Source organism: Doryrhamphus excisus, unplaced genomic scaffold, assembly GCF_037039965.1.
Source record: "Doryrhamphus excisus strain RoL-2023G ecotype Guam unplaced genomic scaffold, RoL_Dexc_Guam_v1.1 HiC_scaffold_24, whole genome shotgun sequence".
NCBI lineage: Eukaryota > Metazoa > Chordata > Actinopteri > Syngnathiformes > Syngnathidae > Doryrhamphus > Doryrhamphus excisus.
Window position 1 is genome coordinate 6584122 of NW_027621862.1, and position 26857 is coordinate 6610978.

The 26857-nt window shown below is 48.6% G+C and overlaps 25 non-coding genes across 25 annotated transcripts; 19 read left to right on the forward strand and 6 right to left on the reverse strand.

Annotated features, from left to right (window-relative positions):
• Positions 1 to 1697: 1697 nt before the first annotated feature.
• Positions 1698 to 1768, forward strand: trnag-gcc (transfer RNA glycine (anticodon GCC)). The gene has a single exon. It is a non-coding gene; the product is annotated as a tRNA-Gly (tRNA).
• Positions 1769 to 2109: 341 nt separating this feature from the next.
• Positions 2110 to 2183, forward strand: trnat-agu (transfer RNA threonine (anticodon AGU)). The gene has a single exon. It is a non-coding gene; the product is annotated as a tRNA-Thr (tRNA).
• A 629-nt stretch (positions 2184 to 2812) lies between these two features.
• trnaa-ugc (transfer RNA alanine (anticodon UGC)) lies at positions 2813 to 2885 on the forward strand. Its single transcript has one exon. It is a non-coding gene; the product is annotated as a tRNA-Ala (tRNA).
• A 948-nt stretch (positions 2886 to 3833) lies between these two features.
• On the reverse strand, positions 3834 to 3906 carry trnak-uuu (transfer RNA lysine (anticodon UUU)). Its single transcript has one exon. It is a non-coding gene; the product is annotated as a tRNA-Lys (tRNA).
• Positions 3907 to 4403: 497 nt separating this feature from the next.
• Positions 4404 to 4477, forward strand: trnan-guu (transfer RNA asparagine (anticodon GUU)). The gene has a single exon. It is a non-coding gene; the product is annotated as a tRNA-Asn (tRNA).
• Positions 4478 to 6169: 1692 nt separating this feature from the next.
• Positions 6170 to 6240, forward strand: trnag-gcc (transfer RNA glycine (anticodon GCC)). The gene has a single exon. It is a non-coding gene; the product is annotated as a tRNA-Gly (tRNA).
• A 444-nt stretch (positions 6241 to 6684) lies between these two features.
• On the reverse strand, positions 6685 to 6757 carry trnak-uuu (transfer RNA lysine (anticodon UUU)). The gene has a single exon. It is a non-coding gene; the product is annotated as a tRNA-Lys (tRNA).
• Positions 6758 to 7254: 497 nt separating this feature from the next.
• Positions 7255 to 7328, forward strand: trnan-guu (transfer RNA asparagine (anticodon GUU)). The gene has a single exon. It is a non-coding gene; the product is annotated as a tRNA-Asn (tRNA).
• A 1751-nt stretch (positions 7329 to 9079) lies between these two features.
• On the forward strand, positions 9080 to 9150 carry trnag-gcc (transfer RNA glycine (anticodon GCC)). Its single transcript has one exon. It is a non-coding gene; the product is annotated as a tRNA-Gly (tRNA).
• Positions 9151 to 9491: 341 nt separating this feature from the next.
• On the forward strand, positions 9492 to 9565 carry trnat-agu (transfer RNA threonine (anticodon AGU)). The gene has a single exon. It is a non-coding gene; the product is annotated as a tRNA-Thr (tRNA).
• Positions 9566 to 11215: 1650 nt separating this feature from the next.
• On the reverse strand, positions 11216 to 11288 carry trnak-uuu (transfer RNA lysine (anticodon UUU)). The gene has a single exon. It is a non-coding gene; the product is annotated as a tRNA-Lys (tRNA).
• Positions 11289 to 11785: 497 nt separating this feature from the next.
• Positions 11786 to 11859, forward strand: trnan-guu (transfer RNA asparagine (anticodon GUU)). The gene has a single exon. It is a non-coding gene; the product is annotated as a tRNA-Asn (tRNA).
• Positions 11860 to 14660: 2801 nt separating this feature from the next.
• trnan-guu (transfer RNA asparagine (anticodon GUU)) lies at positions 14661 to 14734 on the forward strand. Its single transcript has one exon. It is a non-coding gene; the product is annotated as a tRNA-Asn (tRNA).
• Positions 14735 to 16490: 1756 nt separating this feature from the next.
• On the forward strand, positions 16491 to 16561 carry trnag-acc (transfer RNA glycine (anticodon ACC)). Its single transcript has one exon. It is a non-coding gene; the product is annotated as a tRNA-Gly (tRNA).
• A 456-nt stretch (positions 16562 to 17017) lies between these two features.
• On the reverse strand, positions 17018 to 17090 carry trnak-uuu (transfer RNA lysine (anticodon UUU)). Its single transcript has one exon. It is a non-coding gene; the product is annotated as a tRNA-Lys (tRNA).
• A 497-nt stretch (positions 17091 to 17587) lies between these two features.
• Positions 17588 to 17661, forward strand: trnan-guu (transfer RNA asparagine (anticodon GUU)). The gene has a single exon. It is a non-coding gene; the product is annotated as a tRNA-Asn (tRNA).
• Positions 17662 to 19404: 1743 nt separating this feature from the next.
• On the forward strand, positions 19405 to 19475 carry trnag-gcc (transfer RNA glycine (anticodon GCC)). The gene has a single exon. It is a non-coding gene; the product is annotated as a tRNA-Gly (tRNA).
• A 341-nt stretch (positions 19476 to 19816) lies between these two features.
• On the forward strand, positions 19817 to 19890 carry trnat-agu (transfer RNA threonine (anticodon AGU)). Its single transcript has one exon. It is a non-coding gene; the product is annotated as a tRNA-Thr (tRNA).
• Positions 19891 to 20519: 629 nt separating this feature from the next.
• Positions 20520 to 20592, forward strand: trnaa-ugc (transfer RNA alanine (anticodon UGC)). The gene has a single exon. It is a non-coding gene; the product is annotated as a tRNA-Ala (tRNA).
• Positions 20593 to 21540: 948 nt separating this feature from the next.
• trnak-uuu (transfer RNA lysine (anticodon UUU)) lies at positions 21541 to 21613 on the reverse strand. The gene has a single exon. It is a non-coding gene; the product is annotated as a tRNA-Lys (tRNA).
• A 497-nt stretch (positions 21614 to 22110) lies between these two features.
• Positions 22111 to 22184, forward strand: trnan-guu (transfer RNA asparagine (anticodon GUU)). Its single transcript has one exon. It is a non-coding gene; the product is annotated as a tRNA-Asn (tRNA).
• A 1045-nt stretch (positions 22185 to 23229) lies between these two features.
• On the forward strand, positions 23230 to 23303 carry trnat-agu (transfer RNA threonine (anticodon AGU)). Its single transcript has one exon. It is a non-coding gene; the product is annotated as a tRNA-Thr (tRNA).
• Positions 23304 to 24160: 857 nt separating this feature from the next.
• On the forward strand, positions 24161 to 24233 carry trnak-cuu (transfer RNA lysine (anticodon CUU)). Its single transcript has one exon. It is a non-coding gene; the product is annotated as a tRNA-Lys (tRNA).
• Positions 24234 to 24545: 312 nt separating this feature from the next.
• Positions 24546 to 24627, reverse strand: trnas-gcu (transfer RNA serine (anticodon GCU)). Its single transcript has one exon. It is a non-coding gene; the product is annotated as a tRNA-Ser (tRNA).
• A 1566-nt stretch (positions 24628 to 26193) lies between these two features.
• Positions 26194 to 26267, forward strand: trnat-agu (transfer RNA threonine (anticodon AGU)). The gene has a single exon. It is a non-coding gene; the product is annotated as a tRNA-Thr (tRNA).
• The last annotated feature ends 590 nt before the right edge of the window (positions 26268 to 26857 follow it).

Here is a 26857-nt window from a genome sequence, read left to right on the forward strand (position 1 = left end):
CAGCACTTGTGTGGTTCCCAATTGGCAAACTGTGTGTCAATGCGCCCTACAAAGACAATACCCTTGTGTATTTGGACATTTGCAGGTTTAAGAAATCAGACCACATTAGCCAAATATCTTCTGGACAAAAGAGTGGTCAGACAAGACTAAGTTTGAGCCAGTCAACTGAACATTAGACTTTTGATCTGAGTGTCCGGGATTCAAGTCCCTGTTCAGGTGACCAGTGATAGGGTCTGAGGTCCACTTGCAAACGCCTCCTTTTTGCCCACAAAATACAAGGGCAACAGGACAATCCCTTGGTACTTTATGGAAACGATGTGAGGTGCCTGGCTTTTAACTAGAAGTGGAAAGACTTGTGTAGCCCCTCACACAAACCATGTGTCTTCCTCCCATGCACATGTTGCCAGCTGATCCTTGACATCAGCAACATTTTGGTTCTAGGACAATGGGGTCACCTGCCCCCATTGGTCTTTTCCAAGCAGTCACGGTGGCCGAGAGGTTAAGGCGTTGGACTTGAAATCCAATGGGGTTGTGACGCTTTGGTTGGCCATGCTGTTTACCTTGTGGTGGAGTACTGTTGGTTATGAGGGCTGGGGTGTTGTCCTTTCGCGGCCCGTGTTCTCTACAATTGTGGTCTAAATTTTGGGTAGAGGATAATGGGGTCCACTGTCCCCATTGATCTGCTTCTTGCAGTCTCGGTGGCCGAGAGGTTTGTTGCCACTCTGCTTTTGACATGCTGTTTTCAGCGGCCTTGTCGAGGGTGTTTCACAGGTGGGTGGTGTGATGTTGGATATGGGGGCAAGTGGGTTGTCGCCGTTTTGTTGTTCCTGGAGCACATAAAGAAGAGTGGCCAGTACGAGGGGTTGAACCCATGACCTTGGCGTTATTAGCACCACACGCTGACCAACTGAGCTAACCGGGATAGCGGCAGAGAGCTGCTGGAATGACAAGGCGCTACGAAACGCGTATCGGGCGGAGCCGCTCCGACCCACACGTCGGCTCCAAATCCCACCTCCCGGGGCTCTTCCGGCACCACTCCTCCCTCCCTGCTCCAGCAGTGGAGCGCCGTCTGACGACGTCGGGAGTGTCGTCCCCATGCAACTGGGAGCCAGTCGCCTTTCGTCAGCGGAGAGTAGTCACCGTCTACGCCTGTGGCTGTGCCTGTACTGTGGGAGTCCTACACACAATTTCCCGCGGTCCAGTTCGCCCAGCACGCCAATGCTCTTCCTCCACCAGGGATATTCCCCAGCTGCTGGCACTGCCCGCTCCAACCACACCGGCTGCGTCATCCGCTTTGGTGGGCCGACTTCAGGTGGAAGGTACGATATCCTGGGCGGGGGAAGCTTCTCCTACCACAGCATTAATTGACTCTGGGGCGGACGAGAACTTCATTGATAGCGGACTGGTCAGTTCTCTTAACATTCCTACTGTTGAGCTTGTCCCCCACAAGAATGTCTGCTCGCTAGATGAACATCACCTGGCATGCATTGCGCATCAGACGTGCACCATATCCTTGGTCGGGTAACCACCACAAGGTCACAAATTTTTTTCTTATGCCCTCTCGCTCAGCTCTGTTAGTACTCGGCCTCCCCTGGCATCCTGTGCGTGTGTTGTGATGTTTTGTCATTTAGCGCCACTTTGCAGAGGCACATCCACTCGACAATTTAATTTGTTCTCCGACAGTGTTTCCCAACGTGGCATTGGTGGTTCAGTGGTAGAATTCTCGCTTGCCAAGCGGGAGGCCCGGGTCCGATTCCCGGCCAATGCAGTATATCTCAGCTTATACCTTTCTTTAGAGCTCATGTTGAAAAAGTACAAAGGCTCTTTTCCTGCGAAAGGGCAGAATTCAGAATGACACCTGAAACGTAACAGACCGGACCACCCGAGAGTTAAGGTGGACAGCACTTATTGAAACCTTACTGCAGTCATGCTGTTGTAGTCTCTGTGACGCAATTGGTCAGCACGTTTGGCTGTTAACTGAGAGGTTGGTGGTTCGAGCCCACCCAGGGACTCTCAATCCACAAATGTGTATGATTTTGGACTCCCTCCCTTGTATGAACATTTTCCCCATTGGCGAACTGTTTTTGTGTTGGTGCCAGATGCACTGCTGGCACTGTGGCTAAGCTGGTCAAAGTGCCTGTCTAGTAAACAGGAGATCCTGGGTTCAAATCCCAGCAGTGCCTTGGGTGCTTGGTCAGTGAAACTTTGGCAGCTGATTTCTGAACCATGTACTTCTTTTTGTCACTTGCCCTTCAAGAATGAATTGACGTTGCATCCACAGCTGACATGATTGTTGTGGATCCCATTACGCCAGAAGGTGCTTGAATCCAAAGAGTATGACATTGTGATGTGTTGTCATTCAGCGCCACTTTGCAGAGGCTCATCCACTTGACAGTTGATTTTTTTTCTCTTACAGTGTGTCCCCACGTGGCATTGGTGGTTCACATTTGCTGCCAGCTAATCAGGGTGCGACACAGACGTCAGACAAGCAAAGAGACTCGCCTGCCACGCGGGCATGATTACCATTAGCATTACCATCTATCAGGGATGGCAACTGAATTAAGAATCAATGCCAGAAACCTGCCACAGGATTTCAGATAATGTTTTGATGCAGACTGGTCATGATGCCTCTGAAGTTCACCAAAGCAGACCTGACTAAAGGTGACTACACTTCCAAAGTTCCCAGTGATGACTGAACCTCTCGCTCCTTGTGTTCCCCGAGAAACTCGGTCAGCTGCGGAATTGACGTACTCCAGCAAAGGAACCAAAATAGTTATGAGACTGAACCTTCTCTGTCAACACTGTGATGGCAGGGGAATTAGCTCAAATGGTAGAGTGCTCGCTTTGCATGCGAGAGGGAGCGGGATCGATGCCCGCATTCTCCAAGAAGTCAAGTGCTTTTTTGTAGAAGAGATGTTGGGATCGGAAATTAGTCCAGGATCTGTCCCTCAGCATCAGACAAATACCCCAAACCTAATCCTGGCTACGTTCTCTCGACTAGTCTCTTGTCATGTAATAGTGAAGAAACCCAGTCCTTGATTTATTGTTCCCAAGTACCAAACACTAATCTGAGCCCCAATTTCTATGCCAAATACAGTATTGGTCTAACCCTAAACCCAGTCCACACTCCCTTCTCCAGTTGAGCACCTTATCTTCTTGTGTAGTACTTACCAGAAACTCAAGTCTATCATTTATTGACGGGTTTTATTCGTATTTATGTCGTCAGTCACTTCAGAATGACAGCAGTTGGCAGATAGCGCTTACGAATGACCCTAACCGTTCGACCGAGGACCAAGACAAATCCCATCTCCACTCAAAACCTGTCCAAATGTCAGTTACCTGACTGGGAGCAGCAATATCTTTTTATTAATAAAATAAATTTGATTAGAGATCAGATGATAGATGTTGATGGTAGACTGTCAGATAAAGAACAATATTGTGTAGGATAAACTGTGTAGTTTTCAATTTAAGAGGATAAGTGTAGATGAGGTAGGAAAACTGTTGCATTCCATTAAAAGCGATGAGCCATGTGGTATTGATAATTTGGATGGTAGGTTACTGAGGGCGGCAGCAAAGTTGATTCAGGAGCCCATATGCCATATCTTCAATTTAATTATTGACAATGGTGTTTATCCACAGTCCTGGAAGATCGCAAAGGTGCTAGGTCGAAAAGGTTTACTTAAACAAGTTACTCCTTGTGTGCACGGCCATCTCCTTGGCCTTCTCGGTGTTGAGGATGAAGGAGCAGAAATCTTCTGGCGTACTGTACTTGACCACAGAAGGAGGATAAAGGAAGTAGGTGTAACATTTCAGGGAAGGGGCCTCCCTTCACCCGCCTGAACAGGGACTTGAACCCTGGACCCTCAGATTAAAAGTCTGATGCTCTACCAACTGAGCTATCCAGGCCTTTGTTGAATGAGGGCAACTCACGAGGTCAAATTTTCTGGCATACTGTACTTGACCTTGCAGAGAGGAGAGCTTCTTCTCTGGCTCTCAACAAAAGCGGTCGCATCTTTCCCCTCTCCTCCCTATCCCTTATCTTCCCTGCTTTGTTGTCCCCTGTCCATCCTGTCGATGGAGTTTGACTTGATTCTTTGTCACGCAGTCTGAAATTGGCAAACTGAGAAATTCTGCTTGAGTGACCAATGCATTCTGTCCATTTTAATACATTTCGCCTCAACTCATGTTGAAAAAGGACAGAGCCATTTCCGTGAGAGCACAAGACCCCTGGATTGTACCCAAAAATACTTTGCGTTCATCAAAGAGTAAAGCTGGTGTCCTGGTTTGCAATGTTGTTTGATTGTTACACCAGAAGGTGCGAGTCACATCCAAAACAAAGGGCATGCTGGAAGCATAGCATGCGTTAGTATGGCTTCAACTGAACAGAAGTTGGCAGGGTGTGAGTCTCTGTGGCGCAATCGGTCAGCGCGCTCGGCTGTTAACCGGGAGGCTGGTGGTTCGAGCCCACCCAGGGACGTTCTCTGGGTGCATCAGTGTCAGTGTTTATTCATGTTTGCGCTCCACTCTTGCACAGCACTTGTGTGGTTCCCAATTGGCAAACTGTGTGTCAATGCGCCCTACAAAGACAATACCCTTGTGTATTTGGACATTTGCAGGTTTAAGAAATCAGACCACATTAGCCAAATATCTTCTGGACAAAAGAGTGGTCAGACAAGACTAAGTTTGAGCCAGTCAACTGAACATTAGACTTTTGATCTGAGTGTCCGGGATTCAAGTCCCTGTTCAGGTGACCAGTGATAGGGTCTGAGGTCCACTTGCAAACGCCTCCTTTTTGCCCACAAAATACAAGGGCAACAGGACAATCCCTTGGTACTTTATGGAAACGATGTGAGGTGCCTGGCTTTTAACTAGAAGTGGAAAGACTTGTGTAGCCCCTCACACAAACCATGTGTCTTCCTCCCATGCACATGTTGCCAGCTGATCCTTGACATCAGCAACATTTTGGTTCTAGGACAATGGGGTCACCTGCCCCATTGGTCTTTTCCAAGCAGTCACGGTGGCCGAGAGGTTAAGGCGTTGGACTTGAAATCCAATGGGGTTGTGACGCTTTGGTTGGCCATGCTGTTTACCTTGTGGTGGAGTACTGTTGGTTATGAGGGCTGGGGTGTTGTCCTTTCGCGGCCCGCGTTCTCTACAATGGTGGTCTAAATTTTGGGTAGAGGATAATGGGGTCCACTGTCCCCATTGATCTGCTTCTTGCAGTCTCGGTGGCCGAGAGGTTTGTTGCCACTCTGCTTTTGACATGCTGTTTTCAGCGGCCTTGTCGAGGGTGTTTCACAGGTGGGTGGTGTGATGTTGGATATGGGGGCAAGTGGGTTGTCGCCGTTTTGTTGTTCCTGGAGCACATAAAGAAGAGTGGCCAGTACGAGGGGTTGAACCCATGACCTTGGCGTTATTAGCACCACACGCTGACCAACTGAGCTAACCGGGATAGCGGCAGAGAGCTGCTGGAATGACAAGGCGCTACGAAACGCGTATCGGGCGGAGCCGCTCCGACCCACACGTCGGCTCCAAATCCCACCTCCCGGGGCTCTTCCGGCACCACTCCTCCCTCCCTGCTCCAGCAGTGGAGCGCCGTCTGACGACGTCGGGAGTGTCGTCCCCATGCAACTGGGAGCCAGTCGCCTTTCGTCAGCGGAGAGGAGTCACCGTCTACGCCTGTGGCTGTGCCTGTACTGTGGGAGTCCTACACACAATTTCCCGCGGTCCAGTTCGCCCAGCACGCCAATGCTCTTCCTCCACCAGGGATATTCCCCAGCTGCTGGCACTGCCCGCTCCAACCACACCGGCTGCGTCATCCGCTTTGGTGGACCGACTTCAGGTGGAAGGTACGATATCCTGGGCGGGGGAAGCTTCTCCTACCACAGCATTAATTGACTCTGGGGCGGACGAGAACTTCATTGATAGCGGACTGGTCAGTTCTCTTAACATTCCTACAGTTGAGCTTGTCCCCCACAAGAATGTCTGCTCGCTAGATGAACATCATCTGGCAAATTTTTTTCTTATGCCCTCTCGCTCAGCTCTGTTAGTACTCGGCCTCCCCTGGCATCCTGTGCGTGTGTTGTGATGTTTTGTCATTTAGCGCCACTTTGCAGAGGCACATCCACTCGACAATTTAATTTGTTCTCCGACAGTGTTTCCCAACGTGGCATTGGTGGTTCAGTGGTAGAATTCTCGCTTGCCAAGCGGGAGGCCCGGGTCCGATTCCCGGCCAATGCAGTATATCTCAGCTTATACCTTTCTTTAGAGCTCATGTTGAAAAAGTACAAAGGCTCTTTTCCTGCGAAAGGGCAGAATTCAGAATGACACCTGAAACGTAACAGACCGGACCACCCGAGAGTTAAGGTGGACAGCAATTATTGAAACCTTACTGCAGTCATGCTGTTGTAGTCTCTGTCACGCAATTGGTCAGCACGTTTGGCTGTTAACTGAGAGGTTAGTGGTTCGATAATTTAATTTAATAATTTAATTATTGACAATGGCGTTTATCCACAGTCCTGGAAGATCGCAAAGGTGCTAGGTCGAAAAGGTTTACTTAAACAACTTACTCCTTGTGTGCACAGCCATCTCCTTGGCCTTCTCGGTGTTGAGGATGAAGGAGCAGAAATCTTCTGGCGTACTGTACTTGACCACAGAAGGAGGTGTAACATTTCAGGGAAGGCCTGCCTGAACAGGGACTTGAACCCTGGACCCTCAGATTAAAAGTCTGATGCTCTACCAACTGAGCTATCCAGGCCTTTGTTGAATGAGGGCAACTCACGAGGTCAAATCTTCTGGCATACTGTACTTGACCTTGCAGAGAGGAGAGCTTCTTCTCTGGCTCTCAACAAAAGCGGTCGCATCTTTCCCCTCTCCTCCCTATCCCTTATCTTCCCTGCTTTGTTGTCCCCTGTCCATCCTGTCGATGGAGTTTGACTTGATTCTTTGTCACGCAGTCTGAAATTGGCAAACTGAGAAATTCTGCTTGAGTGACCAATGCATTCTGTCCATTTTAATACATTTCGCCTCAACTCATGTTGAAAAAGGACAGAGCCATTTCCGTGAGAGCACAAGACCCCTGGATTGTACCCAAAAATACTTTGCGTTCATCAAAGAGTAAAGCTGGTGTCCTGGTTTGCAATGTTGTTTGATTGTTACACCAGAAGGTGCGAGTCACATCCAAAACAAAGGGCATGCTGGAAGCATAGCATGCGTTAGTATGGCTTCAACTGAACAGAAGTTGGCAGGGTGTGAGTCTCTGTGGCGCAATCGGTCAGCGCGCTCGGCTGTTAACCGGGAGGCTGGTGGTTCGAGCCCACCCAGGGACGTTCTCTGGGTGCATCAGTGTCAGTGTTTATTCATGTTTGCGCTCCACTCTTGCACAGCACTTGTGTGGTTCCCAATTGGCAAACTGTGTGTCAATGCGCCCTACAAAGACAATACCCTTGTGTATTTGGACATTTGCAGGTTTAAGAAATCAGACCACATTAGCCAAATATCTTCTGGACAAAAGAGTGGTCAGACAAGACTAAGTTTGAGCCAGTCAACTGAACATTAGACTTTTGATCTGAGTGTCCGGGATTCAAGTCCCTGTTCAGGTGACCAGTGATAGGGTCTGAGGTCCACTTGCAAACGCCTCCTTTTTGCCCACAAAATACAAGGGCAACAGGACAATCCCTTGGTACTTTATGGAAACGATGTGAGGTGCCTGGCTTTTAACTAGAAGTGGAAAGACTTGTGTAGCCCCTCACACAAACCATGTGTCTTCCTCCCATGCACATGTTGCCAGCTGATCCTTGACATCAGCAACATTTTGGTTCTAGGACAATGGGGTCACCTGCCCCCATTGGTCTTTTCCAAGCAGTCACGGTGGCCGAGAGGTTAAGGCGTTGGACTTGAAATCCAATGGGGTTGTGACGCTTTGGTTGGCCATGCTGTTTACCTTGTGGTGGAGTACTGTTGGTTATGAGGGCTGGGGTGTTGTCCTTTCGCGGCCCGTGTTCTCTACAATTGTGGTCTAAATTTTGGGTAGAGGATAATGGGGTCCACTGTCCCCATTGATCTGCTTCTTGCAGTCTCGGTGGCCGAGAGGTTTGTTGCCACTCTGCTTTTGACATGCTGTTTTCAGCGGCCTTGTCGAGGGTGTTTCACAGGTGGGTGGTGTGATGTTGGATATGGGGGCAAGTGGGTTGTCGCCGTTTTGTTGTTCCTGGAGCACATAAAGAAGAGTGGCCAGTACGAGGGGTTGAACCCATGACCTTGGCGTTATTAGCACCACACGCTGACCAACTGAGCTAACCGGGATAGCGGCAGAGAGCTGCTGGAATGACAAGGCGCTACGAAACGCGTATCGGGCGGAGCCGCTCCGACCCACACGTCGGCTCCAAATCCCACCTCCCGGGGCTCTTCCGGCACCACTCCTCCCTCCCTGCTCCAGCAGTGGAGCGCCGTCTGACGACGTCGGGAGTGTCGTCCCCATGCAACTGGGAGCCAGTCGCCTTTCGTCAGCGGAGAGTAGTCACCGTCTACGCCTGTGGCTGTGCCTGTACTGTGGGAGTCCTACACACAATTTCCCGCGGTCCAGTTCGCCCAGCACGCCAATGCTCTTCCTCCACCAGGGATATTCCCCAGCTGCTGGCACTGCCCGCTCCAACCACACCGGCTGCGTCATCCGCTTTGGTGGGCCGACTTCAGGTGGAAGGTACGATATCCTGGGCGGGGGAAGCTTCTCCTACCACAGCATTAATTGACTCTGGGGCGGACGAGAACTTCATTGATAGCGGACTGGTCAGTTCTCTTAACATTCCTACTGTTGAGCTTGTCCCCCACAAGAATGTCTGCTCGCTAGATGAACATCACCTGGCATGCATTGCGCATCAGACGTGCACCATATCCTTGGTCGGGTAACCACCACAAGGTCACAAATTTTTTTCTTATGCCCTCTCGCTCAGCTCTGTTAGTACTCGGCCTCCCCTGGCATCCTGTGCGTGTGTTGTGATGTTTTGTCATTTAGCGCCACTTTGCAGAGGCACATCCACTCGACAATTTAATTTGTTCTCCGACAGTGTTTCCCAACGTGGCATTGGTGGTTCAGTGGTAGAATTCTCGCTTGCCAAGCGGGAGGCCCGGGTCCGATTCCCGGCCAATGCAGTATATCTCAGCTTATACCTTTCTTTAGAGCTCATGTTGAAAAAGTACAAAGGCTCTTTTCCTGCGAAAGGGCAGAATTCAGAATGACACCTGAAACGTAACAGACCGGACCACCCGAGAGTTAAGGTGGACAGCACTTATTGAAACCTTACTGCAGTCATGCTGTTGTAGTCTCTGTGACGCAATTGGTCAGCACGTTTGGCTGTTAACTGAGAGGTTGGTGGTTCGAGCCCACCCAGGGACTCTCAATCCACAAATGTGTATGATTTTGGACTCCCTCCCTTGTATGAACATTTTCCCCATTGGCGAACTGTTTTTGTGTTGGTGCCAGATGCACTGCTGGCACTGTGGCTAAGCTGGTCAAAGTGCCTGTCTAGTAAACAGGAGATCCTGGGTTCAAATCCCAGCAGTGCCTTGGGTGCTTGGTCAGTGAAACTTTGGCAGCTGATTTCTGAACCATGTACTTCTTTTTGTCACTTGCCCTTCAAGAATGAATTGACGTTGCATCCACAGCTGACATGATTGTTGTGGATCCCATTACGCCAGAAGGTGCTTGAATCCAAAGAGTATGACATTGTGATGTGTTGTCATTCAGCGCCACTTTGCAGAGGCTCATCCACTTGACAGTTGATTTTTTTTCTCTTACAGTGTGTCCCCACGTGGCATTGGTGGTTCACATTTGCTGCCAGCTAATCAGGGTGCGACACAGACGTCAGACAAGCAAAGAGACTCGCCTGCCACGCGGGCATGATTACCATTACCATTACCATCTATCAGGGATGGCAACTGAATTAAGAATCAATGCCAGAAACCTGCCACAGGATTTCAGATAATGTTTTGATGCAGACTGGTCATGATGCCTCTGAAGTTCACCAAAGCAGACCTGACTAAAGGTGACTACACTTCCAAAGTTCCCAGTGATGACTGAACCTCTCGCTCCTTGTGTTCCCCGAGAAACTCGGTCAGCTGCGGAATTGACGTACTCCAGCAAAGGAACCAAAATAGTTATGAGACTGAACCTTCTCTGTCAACACTGTGATGGCAGGGGAATTAGCTCAAATGGTAGAGTGCTAGCTTTGCATGCGAGAGGGAGCGGGATCGATGCCCGCATTCTCCAAGAAGTCAAGTGCTTTTTTGTAGAAGAGATGTTGGGATCGGAAATTAGTCCAGGATCTGTCCCTCAGCATCAGACAAATACCCCAAACCTAATCCTGGCTACGTTCTCTCGACTAGTCTCTTGTCATGTAATAGTGAAGAAACCCAGTCCTTGATTTATTGTTCCCAAGTACCAAACACTAATCTGAGCCCCAATTTCTATGCCAAATACAGTATTGGTCTAACCCTAAACCCAGTCCACACTCCCTTCTCCAGTTGAGCACCTTATCTTCTTGTGTAGTACTTACCAGAAACTCAAGTCTATCATTTATTGACGGGTTTTATTCGTATTTATGTCGTCAGTCACTTCAGAATGACAGCAGTTGGCAGATAGCGCTTACGAATGACCCTAACCGTTCGACCAAGGACCAAGACAAATCCCATCTCCACTCAAAACCTGTCCAAATGTCAGTTACCTGACTGGGAGCAGCAATATCTTTTTATTAATAAAATAAATTTGATTAGAGATCAGATGATAGATGTTGATGGTAGACTGTCAGATAAAGAACAATATTGTGTAGGATAAACTGTGTAGTTTTCAATTTAAGAGGATAAGTGTAGATGAGGTAGGAAAACTGTTGCATTCCATTAAAAGCGATGAGCCATGTGGTATTGATAATTTGGATGGTAGGTTACTGAGGGCGGCAGCAAAGTTGATTCAGGAGCCCATATGCCATATCTTCAATTTAATTATTGACAATGGTGTTTATCCACAGTCCTGGAAGATCGCAAAGGTGCTAGGTCGAAAAGGTTTACTTAAACAAGTTACTCCTTGTGTGCACGGCCATCTCCTTGGCCTTCTCGGTGTTGAGGATGAAGGAGCAGAAATCTTCTGGCGTACTGTACTTGACCACAGAAGGAGGATAAAGGAAGTAGGTGTAACATTTCAGGGAAGGGGCCTCCCTTCACCCGCCTGAACAGGGACTTGAACCCTGGACCCTCAGATTAAAAGTCTGATGCTCTACCAACTGAGCTATCCAGGCCTTTGTTGAATGAGGGCAACTCACGAGGTCAAATTTTCTGGCATACTGTACTTGACCTTGCAGAGAGGAGAGCTTCTTCTCTGGCTCTCAACAAAAGCGGTCGCATCTTTCCCCTCTCCTCCCTATCCCTTATCTTCCCTGCTTTGTTGTCCCCTGTCCATCCTGTCGATGGAGTTTGACTTGATTCTTTGTCACGCAGTCTGAAATTGGCAAACTGAGAAATTCTGCTTGAGTGACCAATGCATTCTGTCCATTTTAATACATTTCGCCTCAACTCATGTTGAAAAAGGACAGAGCCATTTCCGTGAGAGCACAAGACCCCTGGATTGTACCCAAAAATACTTTGCGTTCATCAAAGAGTAAAGCTGGTGTCCTGGTTTGCAATGTTGTTTGATTGTTACACCAGAAGGTGCGAGTCACATCCAAAACAAAGGGCATGCTGGAAGCATAGCATGCGTTAGTATGGCTTCAACTGAACAGAAGTTGGCAGGGTGTGAGTCTCTGTGGCGCAATCGGTCAGCGCGCTCGGCTGTTAACCGGGAGGCTGGTGGTTCGAGCCCACCCAGGGACGTTCTCTGGGTGCATCAGTGTCAGTGTTTATTCATGTTTGCGCTCCACTCTTGCACAGCACTTGTGTGGTTCCCAATTGGCAAACTGTGTGTCAATGCGCCCTACAAAGACAATACCCTTGTGTATTTGGACATTTGCAGGTTTAAGAAATCAGACCACATTAGCCAAATATCTTCTGGACAAAAGAGTGGTCAGACAAGACTAAGTTTGAGCCAGTCAACTGAACATTAGACTTTTGATCTGAGTGTCCGGGATTCAAGTCCCTGTTCAGGTGACCAGTGATAGGGTCTGAGGTCCACTTGCAAACGCCTCCTTTTTGCCCACAAAATACAAGGGCAACAGGACAATCCCTTGGTACTTTATGGAAACGATGTGAGGTGCCTGGCTTTTAACTAGAAGTGGAAAGACTTGTGTAGCCCCTCACACAAACCATGTGTCTTCCTCCCATGCACATGTTGCCAGCTGATCCTTGACATCAGCAACATTTTGGTTCTAGGACAATGGGGTCACCTGCCCCATTGGTCTTTTCCAAGCAGTCACGGTGGCCGAGAGGTTAAGGCGTTGGACTTGAAATCCAATGGGGTTGTGACGCTTTGGTTGGCCATGCTGTTTACCTTGTGGTGGAGTACTGTTGGTTATGAGGGCTGGGGTGTTGTCCTTTCGCGGCCCGCGTTCTCTACAATGGTGGTCTAAATTTTGGGTAGAGGATAATGGGGTCCACTGTCCCCATTGATCTGCTTCTTGCAGTCTCGGTGGCCGAGAGGTTTGTTGCCACTCTGCTTTTGACATGCTGTTTTCAGCGGCCTTGTCGAGGGTGTTTCACAGGTGGGTGGTGTGATGTTGGATATGGGGGCAAGTGGGTTGTCGCCGTTTTGTTGTTCCTGGAGCACATAAAGAAGAGTGGCCAGTACGAGGGGTTGAACCCATGACCTTGGCGTTATTAGCACCACACGCTGACCAACTGAGCTAACCGGGATAGCGGCAGAGAGCTGCTGGAATGACAAGGCGCTACGAAACGCGTATCGGGCGGAGCCGCTCCGACCCACACGTCGGCTCCAAATCCCACCTCCCGGGGCTCTTCCGGCACCACTCCTCCCTCCCTGCTCCAGCAGTGGAGCGCCGTCTGACGACGTCGGGAGTGTCGTCCCCATGCAACTGGGAGCCAGTCGCCTTTCGTCAGCGGAGAGGAGTCACCGTCTACGCCTGTGGCTGTGCCTGTACTGTGGGAGTCCTACACACAATTTCCCGCGGTCCAGTTCGCCCAGCACGCCAATGCTCTTCCTCCACCAGGGATATTCCCCAGCTGCTGGCACTGCCCGCTCCAACCACACCGGCTGCGTCATCCGCTTTGGTGGGCCGACTTCAGGTGGAAGGTACGATATCCTGGGCGGGGGAAGCTTCTCCTACCACAGCATTAATTGACTCTGGGGCGGACGAGAACTTCATTGATAGCGGACTGGTCAGTTCTCTTAACATTCCTACAGTTGAGCTTGTCCCCCACAAGAATGTCTGCTCGCTAGATGAACATCATCTGGCATGCATTGCGCATCAGACGTGCACCATATCCTTGGTGCTGTCGGGTAACCACCACAAGGTCACAATTTTTTTTCTTATGCCCTCTCGCTCAGCTCTGTTAGTACTCGGCCTCCCCTGGCATCCTGTGCGTGTTTTGTGATGTTTTGTCATTTAGCGCCACTTTGCAGAGGCACATCCACTCGACAATTTAATTTGTTCTCCGACAGTGTTTTCCAACGTGGCATTGGTGGTTCAGTGGTAGAATTCTCGCTTGCCAAGCGGGAGGCCCTGGTCCGATTCCCGGCCAATGCAGTATATCTCAGCTTATACCTTTCTTTAGAGCTCATGTTGAAAAAGTACAAAGGCTCTTTTCCTGCGAAAGGGCAGAATTCAGAATGACACCTGAAACGTAACAGACCGGACCACCCGAGAGTTAAGGTGGACAGCAATTATTGAAACCTTACTGCAGTCATGCTGTTGTAGTCTCTGTCACGCAATTGGTCAGCACGTTTGGCTGTTAACTGAGAGGTTGGTGGTTCGATAATTTAATTTAATAATTTGATTATTGACAATGGCGTTTATCCACAGTCCTGGAAGATCGCAAAGGTGCTAGGTCGAAAAGGTTTACTTAAACAAGTTACTCCTTGTGTGCACGGCCATCTCCTTGGCCTTCTCGGTGTTGAGGATGAAGGAGCAGAAATCTTCTGGCGTACTGTACTTGACCACAGAAGGAGGTGTAACATTTCAGGGAAGGGGCCTCCCTTCACCTGCCTGAACAAGGACTTGAACCCTGGACCCTCAGATTAAAAGTCACAAGGTCAAATCTTCTGGCATACTGTACTTGACCTTGCAGAGAGGAGAGCTTCTTCTCTGGCTCTCAACAAAAGCGGTCGCATCTTTCCCCTCTCCTCCCTATCCCTTATCTTCCCTGCTTTGTTGTCCCCTGTCCATCCTGTCGATGGAGTTTGACTTGATTCTTTGTCACGCAGTCTGAAATTGGCAAACTGAGAAATTCTGCTTGAGTGACCAATGCAGTCTGTCCATTTTAATACATTTCGTCTCAACTCATGTTGAAAAAGGACAGAGCCATTTCCGTGAGAGCACAAGACCCCTGGATTGTACCCAAAAATACTTTGCGTTCATCAAAGAGTAAAGCTGGTGTCCTGGTTTGCAATGTTGTTTGATTGTTACACCAGAAGGTGCGAGTCACATCCAAAACAAAGGGCATGCTGGAAGCATAGCATGCGTTAGTATGGCTTCAACTGAACAGAAGTTGGCAGGGTGTGAGTCTCTGTGGCGCAATCGGTCAGCGCGCTCGGCTGTTAACCGGGAGGCTGGTGGTTCGAGCCCACCCAGGGACGTTCTCTGGGTGCATCAGTGTCAGTGTTTATTCATGTTTGCGCTCCACTCTTGCACAGCACTTGTGTGGTTCCCAATTGGCAAACTGTGTGTCAATGCGCCCTACAAAGACAATACCCTTGTGTATTTGGACATTTGCAGGTTTAAGAAATCAGACCACATTAGCCAAATATCTTCTGGACAAAAGAGTGGTCAGACAAGACTAAGTTTGAGCCAGTCAACTGAACATTAGACTTTTGATCTGAGTGTCCGGGATTCAAGTCCCTGTTCAGGTGACCAGTGATAGGGTCTGAGGTCCACTTGCAAACGCCTCCTTTTTGCCCACAAAATACAAGGGCAACAGGACAATCCCTTGGTACTTTATGGAAACAATGTGAGGTGCCTGGCTTTTAACTAGAAGTGGAAAGACTTGTGTAGCCCCTCACACAAACCATGTGTCTTCCTCCCATGCACATGTTGCCAGCTGATCCTTGACATCAGCAACATTTTGGTTCTAGGACAATGGGGTCACCTGCCCCCATTGGTCTTTTCCAAGCAGTCACGGTGGCCGAGAGGTTAAGGCGTTGGACTTGAAATCCAATGGGGTTGTGACGCTTTGGTTGGCCATGCTGTTTACCTTGTGGTGGAGTACTGTTGGTTATGAGGGCTGGGGTGTTGTCCTTTCGCGGCCCGCGTTCTCTACAATGGTGGTCTAAATTTTGGGTAGAGGATAATGGGGTCCACTGTCCCCATTGATCTGCTTCTTGCAGTCTCGATGGCCGAGAGGTTTGTTGCCACTCTGCTTTTGACATGCTGTTTTCAGCGGCCTTGTCGAGGGTGTTTCACAGGTGGGTGGTGTGATGTTGGATATGGGGGCAAGTGGGTTGTCGCCGTTTTGTTGTTCCTGGAGCACATAAAGAAGAGTGGCCAGTACGAGGGGTTGAATCCATGACCTTGGCGTTATTAGCACCACACGCTGACCAACTGAGCTAACCGGGATAGCGGCAGAGAGCTGCTGGAATGACAAGGCGCTACGAAACGCGTATCGGGCGGAGCCGCTCCGACCCACACGTCGGCTCCAAATCCCACCTCCCGGGGCTCTTCCGGCACCACTCCTCCCTCCCTGCTCCAGCAGTGGAGCGCCGTCTGACGACGTCGGGAGTGTCGTCCCCATGCAACTGGGAGCCAGTCGCCTTTTGTCAGCGGAGAGGAGTCACCGTCTACGCCTGTGGCTGTGCCTGTACTGTGGGAGTCCTACACACAATTTCCCGCGGTCCAGTTCGCCCAGCACGCCAATGCTCTTCCTCCACCAGGGATATTCCCCAGCTGCTGGCACTGCCCGCTCCAACCACACCGGCTGCGTCATCCGCTTTGGTGGGCCGACTTCAGGTGGAAGGTACGATATCCTGGGCGGGGGAAGCTTCTCCTACCACAGCATTAATTGACTCTGGGGCGGACGAGAACTTCATTGATAGCGGACTGGTCAGTTCTCTTAACATTCCTACAGTTGAGCTTGTCCCCCACAAGAATGTCTGCTCGCTAGATGAACATCATCTGGCATGCATTGCGCATCAGACGTGCACCATATGCTTGGTGCTGTCGGGTAACCACCACAAGGTCACAAATTTTTTTCTTATGCCCTCTCGCTCAGCTCTGTTAGTACTCGGCCTCCCCTGGCATCCTGTGCGTGTGTTGTGATGTTTTGTCATTTAGCGCCACTTTGCAGAGGCACATCCACTCGACAATTTAATTTGTTCTCCGACAGTGTTTCCCAACGTGGCATTGGTGGTTCAGTGGTAGAATTCTCGCTTACCAAGCGGGAGGCCCGGGTCCGATTCCCGGCCAATGCAGTATATCTCAGCTTATACCTTTCTTTAGAGCTCATGTTGAAAAAGTACAAAGGCTCTTTTCCTGCGAAAGGGCAGAATTCAGAATGACACCTGAAACGTAACAGACCGGACCACCCGAGAGTTAAGGTGGACAGCAATTATTGAAACCTTACTGCAGTCATGCTGTTGTAGTCTCTGTCACGCAATTGGTCAGCACGTTTGGCTGTTAACTGAGAGGTTAGTGGTTCGATAATTTAATTTAATAATTTAATTATTGACAATGGCGTTTATCCACAGTCCTGGAAGATCGCAAAGGTGCTAGGTCGAAAAGGTTTACTTAAACAAGTTACTCCTTGTGTGCACGGCCATCTCCTTGGCCTTCTCGGTGTTGAGGATGAAGGAGCAGAAATCTTCTGGCGTACTGTACTTGACCACAGAAGGAAGTGTAACATTTCAGGGAAGGGGCCTCCCTTCACCTGCCTGAACAGGGACTTGAACCCTGGACCCTCAGATTAAAAGTCTGATGCTCTACCAACTGAGCTATCCAGGCCTTTGTTGAACGAGGACAACTCACGAGGTCAAATCTTCTGGCATACTGTACTTGACCTTGCAGAGAGGAGAGCTTCTTCTCTGGCTCTCAACAAAAGCGGTCGCATCTTTCCCCTCTCCTCCCTATCCCTTATCTTCCCTGCTTTGTTGTCCCCTGTCCATCCTGTCGATGGAGTTTGACTTGATTCTTTGTCACGCAGTCTGAAATTGGCAAACTGAGAAATTCTGCTTGAGTGACCAATGCATTCTGTCCATTTTAATACATTTCGTCTCAACTCATGTTGAAAAAGGACAGAGTCATTTCCGTGAGAGCACAAGACCCCTGGATTGTACCCAAAAATACTTTGCGTTCATCAAAGAGTAAAGCTGGTGTCCTGGTTTGCAATGTTGTTTGATTGTTACACCAGAAGGTGCGAGTCACATCCAAAACAAAGGGCATGCTGGAAGCATAGCATGCGTTAGTATGGCTTCAACTGAACAGAAGTTGGCAGGGTGTGAGTCTCTGTGGCGCAATCGGTCAGCGCGCTCGGCTGTTAACCGGGAGGCTGGTGGTTCGAGCCCACCCAGGGACGTTCTCTGGGTGCATCAGTGTCAGTGTTTATTCATGTTTGCGCTCCACTCTTGCACAGCACTTGTGTGGTTCCCAATTGGCAAACTGTGTGTCAATGCGCCCTACAAAGACAATACCCTTGTGTATTTGGACATTTGCAGGTTTAAGAAATCAGACCACATTAGCCAAATATCTTCTGGACAAAAGAGTGGTCAGACAAGACTAAGTTTGAGCCAGTCAACTGAACATTAGACTTTTGATCTGAGTGTCCGGGATTCAAGTCCCTGTTCAGGTGACCAGTGATAGGGTCTGAGGTCCACTTGCAAACGCCTCCTTTTTGCCCACAAAATACAAGGGCAACAGGACAATCCCTTGGTACTTTATGGAAACGATGTGAGGTGCCTGGCTTTTAACTAGAAGTGGAAAGACTTGTGTAGCCCCTCACACAAACCATGTGTCTTCCTCCCATGCACATGTTGCCAGCTGATCCTTGACATCAGCAACATTTTGGTTCTAGGACAATGGGGTCACCTGCCCCCATTGGTCTTTTCCAAGCAGTCACGGTGGCCGAGAGGTTAAGGCGTTGGACTTGAAATCCAATGGGGTTGTGACGCTTTGGTTGGCCATGCTGTTTACCTTGTGGTGGAGTACTGTTGGTTATGAGGGCTGGGGTGTTGTCCTTTCGCGGCCCGTGTTCTCTACAATTGTGGTCTAAATTTTGGGTAGAGGATAATGGGGTCCACTGTCCCCATTGATCTGCTTCTTGCAGTCTCGGTGGCCGAGAGGTTTGTTGCCACTCTGCTTTTGACATGCTGTTTTCAGCGGCCTTGTCGAGGGTGTTTCACAGGTGGGTGGTGTGATGTTGGATATGGGGGCAAGTGGGTTGTCGCCGTTTTGTTGTTCCTGGAGCACATAAAGAAGAGTGGCCAGTACGAGGGGTTGAACCCATGACCTTGGCGTTATTAGCACCACACGCTGACCAACTGAGCTAACCGGGATAGCGGCAGAGAGCTGCTGGAATGACAAGGCGCTACGAAACGCGTATCGGGCGGAGCCGCTCCGACCCACACGTCGGCTCCAAATCCCACCTCCCGGGGCTCTTCCGGCACCACTCCTCCCTCCCTCCTGGAGCGCCGTCTGACGACGTCGGGAGTGTCGTCCCCATGCAACTGGGAGCCAGTCGCCTTTCGTCAGCGGAGAGTAGTCACCGTCTACGCCTGTGGCTGTGCCTGTACTGTGGGAGTCCTACACACAATTTCCCGCGGTCCAGTTCGCCCAGCACGCCAATGCTCTTCCTCCACCAGGGATATTCCCCAGCTGCTGGCACTGCCCGCTCCAACCACACCGGCTGCGTCATCCGCTTTGGTGGGCCGACTTCAGGTGGAAGGTACGATATCCTGGGCGGGGGAAGCTTCTCCTACCACAGCATTAATTGACTCTGGGGCGGACGAGAACTTCATTGATAGCGGACTGGTCAGTTCTCTTAACATTCCTACTGTTGAGCTTGTCCCCCACAAGAATGTCTGCTCGCTAGATGAACATCACCTGGCATGCATTGCGCATCAGACGTGCACCATATCCTTGGTCGGGTAACCACCACAAGGTCACAAATTTTTTTCTTATGCCCTCTCGCTCAGCTCTGTTAGTACTCGGCCTCCCCTGGCATCCTGTGCGTGTGTTGTGATGTTTTGTCATTTAGCGCCACTTTGCAGAGGCACATCCACTCGACAATTTAATTTGTTCTCCGACAGTGTTTCCCAACGTGGCATTGGTGGTTCAGTGGTAGAATTCTCGCTTGCCAAGCGGGAGGCCCGGGTCCGATTCCCGGCCAATGCAGTATATCTCAGCTTATACCTTTCTTTAGAGCTCATGTTGAAAAAGTACAAAGGCTCTTTTCCTGCGAAAGGGCAGAATTCAGAATGACACCTGAAACGTAACAGACCGGACCACCCGAGAGTTAAGGTGGACAGCACTTATTGAAACCTTACTGCAGTCATGCTGTTGTAGTCTCTGTGACGCAATTGGTCAGCACGTTTGGCTGTTAACTGAGAGGTTGGTGGTTCGAGCCCACCCAGGGACTCTCAATCCACAAATGTGTATGATTTTGGACTCCCTCCCTTGTATGAACATTTTCCCCATTGGCGAACTGTTTTTGTGTTGGTGCCAGATGCACTGCTGGCACTGTGGCTAAGCTGGTCAAAGTGCCTGTCTAGTAAACAGGAGATCCTGGGTTCAAATCCCAGCAGTGCCTTGGGTGCTTGGTCAGTGAAACTTTGGCAGCTGATTTCTGAACCATGTACTTCTTTTTGTCACTTGCCCTTCAAGAATGAATTGACGTTGCATCCACAGCTGACATGATTGTTGTGGATCCCATTACGCCAGAAGGTGCTTGAATCCAAAGAGTATGACATTGTGATGTGTTGTCATTCAGCGCCACTTTGCAGAGGCTCATCCACTTGACAGTTGATTTTTTTTCTCTTACAGTGTGTCCCCACGTGGCATTGGTGGTTCACATTTGCTGCCAGCTAATCAGGGTGCGACACAGACGTCAGACAAGCAAAGAGACTCGCCTGCCACGCGGGCATGATTACCATTACCATTACCATCTATCAGGGATGGCAACTGAATTAAGAATCAATGCCAGAAACCTGCCACAGGATTTCAGATAATGTTTTGATGCAGACTGGTCATGATGCCTCTGAAGTTCACCAAAGCAGACCTGACTAAAGGTGACTACACTTCCAAAGTTCCCAGTGATGACTGAACCTCTCGCTCCTTGTGTTCCCCGAGAAACTCGGTCAGCTGCGGAATTGACGTACTCCAGCAAAGGAACCAAAATAGTTATGAGACTGAACCTTCTCTGTCAACACTGTGATGGCAGGGGAATTAGCTCAAATGGTAGAGTGCTCGCTTTGCATGCGAGAGGGAGCGGGATCGATGCCCGCATTCTCCAAGAAGTCAAGTGCTTTTTTGTAGAAGAGATGTTGGGATCGGAAATTAGTCCAGGATCTGTCCCTCAGCATCAGACAAATACCCCAAACCTAATCCTGGCTACGTTCTCTCGACTAGTCTCTTGTCATGTAATAGTGAAGAAACCCAGTCCTTGATTTATTGTTCCCAAGTACCAAACACTAATCTGAGCCCCAATTTCTATGCCAAATACAGTATTGGTCTAACCCTAAACCCAGTCCACACTCCCTTCTCCAGTTGAGCACCTTATCTTCTTGTGTAGTACTTACCAGAAACTCAAGTCTATCATTTATTGACGGGTTTTATTCGTATTTATGTCGTCAGTCACTTCAGAATGACAGCAGTTGGCAGATAGCGCTTACGAATGACCCTAACCGTTCGACCGAGGACCAAGACAAATCCCATCTCCACTCAAAACCTGTCCAAATGTCAGTTACCTGACTGGGAGCAGCAATATCTTTTTATTAATAAAATAAATTTGATTAGAGATCAGATGATAGATGTTGATGGTAGACTGTCAGATAAAGAACAATATTGTGTAGGATAAACTGTGTAGTTTTCAATTTAAGAGGATAAGTGTAGATGAGGTAGGAAAACTGTTGCATTCCATTAAAAGCGATGAGCCATGTGGTATTGATAATTTGGATGGTAGGTTACTGAGGGCGGCAGCAAAGTTGATTCAGGAGCCCATATGCCATATCTTCAATTTAATTATTGACAATGGTGTTTATCCACAGTCCTGGAAGATCGCAAAGGTGCTAGGTCGAAAAGGTTTACTTAAACAAGTTACTCCTTGTGTGCACGGCCATCTCCTTGGCCTTCTCGGTGTTGAGGATGAAGGAGCAGAAATCTTCTGGCGTACTGTACTTGACCACAGAAGGAGGATAAAGGAAGTAGGTGTAACATTTCAGGGAAGGGGCCTCCCTTCACCCGCCTGAACAGGGACTTGAACCCTGGACCCTCAGATTAAAAGTCTGATGCTCTACCAACTGAGCTATCCAGGCCTTTGTTGAATGAGGGCAACTCACGAGGTCAAATTTTCTGGCATACTGTACTTGACCTTGCAGAGAGGAGAGCTTCTTCTCTGGCTCTCAACAAAAGCGGTCGCATCTTTCCCCTCTCCTCCCTATCCCTTATCTTCCCTGCTTTGTTGTCCCCTGTCCATCCTGTCGATGGAGTTTGACTTGATTCTTTGTCACGCAGTCTGAAATTGGCAAACTGAGAAATTCTGCTTGAGTGACCAATGCATTCTGTCCATTTTAATACATTTCGCCTCAACTCATGTTGAAAAAGGACAGAGCCATTTCCGTGAGAGCACAAGACCCCTGGATTGTACCCAAAAATACTTTGCGTTCATCAAAGAGTAAAGCTGGTGTCCTGGTTTGCAATGTTGTTTGATTGTTACACCAGAAGGTGCGAGTCACATCCAAAACAAAGGGCATGCTGGAAGCATAGCATGCATTAGTATGGCTTCAACTGAACAGAAGTTGGCAGGGTGTGAGTCTCTGTGGTGCAATCGGTCAGCGCGCTCGGCTGTTAACCGGGAGGCTGGTGGTTCGAGCCCACCCAGGGACGTTCTCTGGGTGCATCAGTGTCAGTGTTTATTCATGTTTGCGCTCCACTCTTGCACAGCACTTGTGTGGTTCCCAATTGGCAAACTGTGTGTCAATGCGCCCTACAAAGACAATACCCTTGTGTATTTGGACATTTGCAGGTTTAAGAAATCAGACCACATTAGCCAAATATCTTCTGGACAAAAGAGTGGTCAGACAAGACTAAGTTTGAGCCAGTCAACTGAACATTAGACTTTTGATCTGAGTGTCCGGGATTCAAGTCCCTGTTCAGGTGACCAGTGATAGGGTCTGAGGTCCACTTGCAAACGCCTCCTTTTTGCCCACAAAATACAAGGGCAACAGGACAATCCCTTGGTACTTTATGGAAACGATGTGAGGTGCCTGGCTTTTAACTAGAAGTGGAAAGACTTGTGTAGCCCCTCACACAAACCATGTGTCTTCCTCCCATGCACATGTTGCCAGCTGATCCTTGACATCAGCAACATTTTGGTTCTAGGACAATGGGGTCACCTGCCCCATTGGTCTTTTCCAAGCAGTCACGGTGGCCGAGAGGTTAAGGCGTTGGACTTGAAATCCAATGGGGTTGTGACGCTTTGGTTGGCCATGCTGTTTACCTTGTGGTGGAGTACTGTTGGTTATGAGGGCTGGGGTGTTGTCCTTTCGCGGCCCGCGTTCTCTACAATGGTGGTCTAAATTTTGGGTAGAGGATAATGGGGTCCACTGTCCCCATTGATCTGCTTCTTGCAGTCTCGGTGGCCGAGAGGTTTGTTGCCACTCTGCTTTTGACATGCTGTTTTCAGCGGCCTTATCGAGGGACCACCCGAGAGTTAAGGTGGACAGCACTTATTGAAACCTTACTGCAGTCATGCTGTTGTAGTCTCTGTCACGCAATTGGTCAGCACGTTTGGCTGTTAACTGAGAGGTTGGTGGTTCGAGCCCACCCAGGGACTCTCAATCCACACGTGTAGGACTTTGGACTCCCTCCCTTGTATGAACATTTTTCCCCATTGGCAAACTGTTTTTGTGTTGGTGCCAGATGCACTGCTGGCGCTGTGGCTAAGCTGGTCAAAGTGCCTGTTTAGTAAACAGAAGATCCTGGGTTCAAATCCCAGCAGTGCCTGGGTGCTTGGTCAGTGAAACTTTGGCAGCTGATTTCTGAACCATGTACTTTGTTTTGTCACTTGCCCTTCAAGAACGAATTGACGTTGCATCCACAGCTGACGTGATTGTTGTGGATCCCATTACGTCAGAAGGTGCTTGAATCCAAAGAGTATGACATTGTGATGTGTTGTCATTCAGCGCCACTTTGCAGAGGCTCATCCACTTGACAGTTGAATTTTTTTCTCTTACAGTGTGTCCCCACGTGGCATTGGTGGTTCAGTGGTAGAATTCTCACTTGCCAAGCGGGGGCCGCGCTCGTGTCGTTGACATTTGGTGCCAGCCAATCAGGATGCGACACAGACGTCAGATGACGTCGGCATGATTACCATTACCATTACCATCTATCAGGGATGGCAACTGAATTAGGAATCAATGCCCGAAACCTGCCACAGGATTTCAGATAATGTTTTGATGCAGACTGGTCATGATGCCTCTGATTAATTTAATTAATTAATTAATTAAAATGAATTAAACCATTACCTGTGAGAGGTAAGGTACACCATTGCACTAAACATTGATAGAATAGTTAGTAATGGAGTTAGTAGTGAATAACTAACAATGCTTGTGGGGATTTTTTTGGTTTTGGACCTCTTTCAGATAAATAAACATGCAAACTGACCCGGGAACATCATGGCTGTTCCTGACAAATGAACATAACAGGAGGGTTAAGATGACTACACTTCCAAAGTTCTCAGCTATGACTGAACCTCTCGCTCCTTTGTTCCCATAGGAACTAGGTTGGGTGTGGATTTGATCAAACATCGAGAAGACCACATAAATTTAAAAAAAAAAAAAGTGATTTCTTGGCCGAAAAAGGCCCGGTTAGCTCAGTTGGGAGAGCATGAGACTCTTAATCTCAGGGTTGTGGGTTCGAGCCCCACATTGGGCGGTTCAGCCCTTTTGTTGATACATCTTAAAAATTTTTTCCTGTGGAAAATTCTGCAACATGCGGAAAACATTTCATTCGAAGTACACAAAAACAAATCCCATTCTTGTATGACCACAAATGGTAGAGCGCTCACTTCGCATGTGAGATGAAGTGGAATCGATGCCTGCATTCTCCAAATGTTATAGTATGCCTTTTTCTTGCCAAAAAAGCATTCTCAATCTCCCACATCGTACCGGATACTTGGATTAATTGCATTCTAATGATGTTTCCTAAAAACACAGGTGGTGTCAAAACTGGTGCATTTGTATAGTCCGATGAGGATGGGATTCAAACCCATGCGTGCAGAACACAATGGATTAGCAGTCCATCACCTTAACATCTCGGTCACCTCATCTCCTTTGTGGACATGGTCTTGTTGACTCAAAATGACACATCTTAATTAGTGTTTTGGTGTTGCAGAAATTGCGGCAGCCTTCTTGTGCAGCGGGGGGATTTAACTCAAAGGCTAGAGTTCTTGCTCTACATGCAAGAAATAGCGGGTTTGATACCCGTATTGTTGAAATGATATGTTATGGCTTTTTTTCCCAACAAAAGTGTTCTTGATCTCCGACATCGTACCTTATACTTTGATTCATTGCATGCTAATAATGTTTACTAAAAATACAGGTGTGGTCAAAACTAGTGTATTTTTACATCACCACACTTCAAGTGGACAGACAATCTTGTCTTTTCAGACAATCCAATTACAAAAGCAACACACACCTGCCATGACCCTGAATCGGCCGGGGTTGCTGCGGCCACAACACAGAGTAGGAACCACTATACAATTACGGCTGTGAGCTATGCTTTTCTGGGCAACAACCATAAACTCAGACTTGGAGGTGCAGATTGCTCATTCCAGCTGGTTCTTATTCGTCTGTGAGCATAGCTTGAATTTCATGTGGGTGTTGTCCTGGCGGGAGAAACATTTTAGCTTGTGTCGGCACGGCTACCGTGACAAAAGCCCATTTTCCTTTCCAGTAAATGTGCATCAGCTGAACACTTTGCAGACCTAATGCTGTGAACATTTGTTGTATGTCACCTCCCAACTGTACATGTCTGGTCTTAATATGTAATTGTCTGGCTGTGTTGTCGTGATCGATGTTGATGAAATCAAGAGACCAAAGTCACACCTTTACAAACTATTTGCCAACTTACCTTCATGGGAAAGGGAACATCAAGAGGTCCCACCAAATGGTTGACCCTAGGAGGTTACCTCGCATGGGTGTGACAAACTGTGCCAGAAGAATGGGTGTGTAGACTAACCCCCATACATGAGGGTGGCATCGGGGGAGTGACATGAATGTCTCTATTCTATTGTAATATAATTCATTTGCATGCTATGGAGTGTAAAAGTTCCCGCCAAGAGACCACTCTTGGCCAGACACCTACAGGCCGCCATGCATACTGTGTGTTGTCTGGCCCCTTTGTTTTGCAAAGGTAATAAAAACTGTCAGAGTTATGTATTTATTTCAGGCATTCTCTATCCTACTTAGGATGATAGAATTTTTTCCACAACAGACTCAAACCCACGCCTCATTAGAGACTGCAACCTGAATGCAGCGCCTTCGACTGCTCGGCCATCCTGACCCTCCAGAGTCCACTTTTTAAAAGGCATTCATACACTCTGCGTTTTGTTTTCCATGTGGTTATTATGTTATGTTAGTCCAGATTAACAGCCTAGTTATTTGTGTCAGTCCCAGGGACCATTTCTAGACCCTCGTGTGACACTTGTGTTGGACTCTTTTGGAGAGCCCTTGCATTCCTCCCAATTGGTAAACCCTTTGTATCGGTGCCAAATACATACGGGATTCCCCACCTGCTGACCAAATGACACACGACAAGTGGCGTTGTCTCAACGTTGCAAGCAGTTAATGTCTAGAAGAGTAAAGGCAGCATTGCCGGGGTTACTTGCTCAGCTAGCGCTGTGGCTTAGCTGGTGAAAGTGCCTGTCTAGTAAACAGGAGATCCTGGGTTCAAATCCCAGCAGTGCCTGGTGCGTGGTCCGTGAAACTTTGGCAGCTGAATTTTGATCCACGTACCTCTTTTTGTCACTTGCCCTTCAAAAACGACAGCTGACATGATTGTTGTGGATCCCATTACGCCAGAAGGTGCTAAATCCAAAGAGTATGACATTGTGATGTTTTGTCATTCAGCGCCACTTTGCATAGGCTCAGCCACTTGACAGTTTAATTTTTTCTCCGACAGTGTTTCCCCATGTGGCATTGGTTGTTCAGTGGTAGAATTCTAGCTTGCCAATGCAGTGTCAATTCCCGGCTAATGCAGTGTCTCTCAGCTTATACTTTTCTTTAGAGTTCATGTGAAAAAAGTACAAAGGCTCTTTTTCCTGCGAATGGGCAGAACTCAGAATGACACCTGAAAAGTAACAGTCCGGACCACCTGAGAGTTAAGGCGGACAGCACTTGAGTATTTGCAAATTTCTGTCAGAAGTAGAAACTTATTGAAACCTTACTGCAGTGATGCTGATGTAGTCTCTGTGCAATGGTCAGTGCGTCGGCCGGGCCGCGCGTGTGTTTTTGCCCTTTGCTGCCAGCCAATCAGGATGCGAAACAGATGTCAGACAA